Source organism: Hippichthys cyanospilos, chromosome 4 (genome assembly GCF_059441005.1).
Source record: "Hippichthys cyanospilos isolate Australia breed blue-spotted pipefish chromosome 4, RoL_Hcya_1.0, whole genome shotgun sequence".
Taxonomy (NCBI): Eukaryota; Metazoa; Chordata; class Actinopteri; order Syngnathiformes; family Syngnathidae; genus Hippichthys; species Hippichthys cyanospilos.
In genome coordinates, this window is record NC_142372.1 from 13,286,382 (window position 1) to 13,288,736 (window position 2,355).

Sequence of the window (2,355 nt, forward strand, 5' to 3'; positions counted from 1 at the left end):
TAGATAATTGTCACAAATCCCTGTGACCTTTTTCATGTTGTTTTATTAAATCTTCAAGAAAGGTGACGAATGAAAGAAAATCTGCAACATTGCTATTGAGCGCTGGGTGATTTTAGTCTCGTGTGAAGCCTTTTTCACGGGTTACCCACCAACGTCAGCAATAGGCCAAGCTGTAACTGTAGCTTGTTTTATAAATAAGCACTGGCTAAAGTTCAGCATGCAACATAGTGTCTTCAGACTTATCGGTACTTCGCAAAATGTAGTTAGAAAGATCCAAGCTGACATCACGTTGCAAATAGCATGCTACGTAGATTCTCAGTCCGTCAAGTCATGTCATGGTCATCTGAAAAGATTGTGAATCAAGGCAACTACATGGAGCCTTCTTGTTTTGTTGTTTTTTTCTTGCGTTCCAAATGTATTTTTAAAAATGGCAGCTATACAACAGTATATGAAATCCTCTACAGTAGATCCTGGCACCTGCCATATCAGAATTTGATGTCTCAGACTTCCAGGATGAAGAAGCATCACAATGTAGGGAGACCAGATGTCTTGTTTTAACCAGGGCAGTCCCAATTTTGAGTCATGTGTCCCAAGTCCTGGCGGATTGTGTTTGCCCTGTTGTTCCGTCTTGATTTTATGGTGCTTGCACCTCAACGTCCCACATTTGTAGTCCAACAAGCCAATTTCTTGGTCCATGTGTACATCACTCACAACGTTATCACAGTAATTTATACGTAGTTTACTTGAGATATATTCAATGACCTGTCATTAAGTATGAACATTTGGATGTGTGCTTTTGTCTTTTATTCTACACTTGAAGGGATTGTACTGTAAATTTTGTTGTATTAGTACAATGACAATAATGACAATTTCAATTCAATAATGCAATTCACACACACAGTATGTACAGTGTCTTAAACATCAGTAAAAATACAAATTCCAAACAGCAATAACTACTCTGTGAGCCCACTGCAGGCGGTATGTGGAACCATTTTATAATGTATTTGACAACTCAAACTCAGTAAAGCCGCATGTCAATTGAAGTTGTGGGGATGGGGGATATAACACTGGCATAACACAGGGACAGGGAGAAACAGACTGGATGATGGTGAGTGCATTGACCAGTTTAAGTCTCATTCATGATTTCCTTTAGCATTCCTGGTGAGATTTAATGACATTTTATTTCCAGCAAACTTGCCACTGTCACTGTTGTTACTTTTGAAAATCGGATTACTATAAATACAGTCAAAATAATTCTAAACCATTTTCAAGAAGGGATTCAACATACTCATTGTCATAGTATTGCAAAAGAAAAAAAACAACAACAATTTTACATTAAAAAAATACCAAAAACATAAATATCTGCCTGTATGTACTGTAGTTTTACACTGGTGAGGATCTTGGTAAGATATGATAATTAAATAATATGACATGAATGAAATTGTATTTCATAAATAATTACATAAATAAAAAGTTATATTCATTGGCAACTATCCTCAGACTGATTGTCCAAGATTTTGTTTGTTCCTGTGATATAGAACTACATTGTCTGAAATCACAAATCTTGTTTGGTCATGTAACCGAGTTTTTTTTAACTTCATTCTGACAAATAAAATGACTTATTTTTCTCACAACCATTTTTCTTGTAATATTTCATCTTCATTCTTTTTTTTCCTTTGTCGTACAGTACCCCATATAATGCAATCCAAAATGTGGCTTGAAGCATGTCTTCGATCCATTCATGTTCTAAAGCAACCTATCCTCACGTGGGTTGGAGGCTTGCTGGTGCCTATCCCAGCTGACTTGGGGCGGTCGACGAGGGACACCCTGAACTGGTTGCCAGCCATTCGCAGGGCACACAAAGACAAATCACAACTAAGGACGATTTAGTTTGTCCAATACACCTGCCATGCATGTTTTTGGAGTGTGGGAGGAAGCCAGACTGCCTGGAGAGAACCTATACAGTCTCAGGGAGAAGATGCAAGGAAGGCCAGATTCGAACGTGCTAACCACTGTGCCCTGAAGCGTGCCCTTAGGAAAATAATTGCCATGAATATCACTGAAAACGTTTTTCAGATTCTCTAAATTGTACAGAGCACCTTTCAAGGATTTATCAGTCATTTAAAATCACATGCCACAAATTCAAAGAAACTGATTATCAAATAGATGACTGAATAAAGTTGCTCTGCATCTTGAAGGATCCCGGTTATATATAGGCACTTCTCACTCCTTTTAAGGCCTCAGGGAGAGGCAGGTCGAGGTTCGTTGGAGACGCTGGAGGTTTAGTTGGCCCGGTACTGGGTTTAGGCTCCCCCGTGGATTTAGCCTGTCAACCGAAATCGCTGCAAAGGAAAT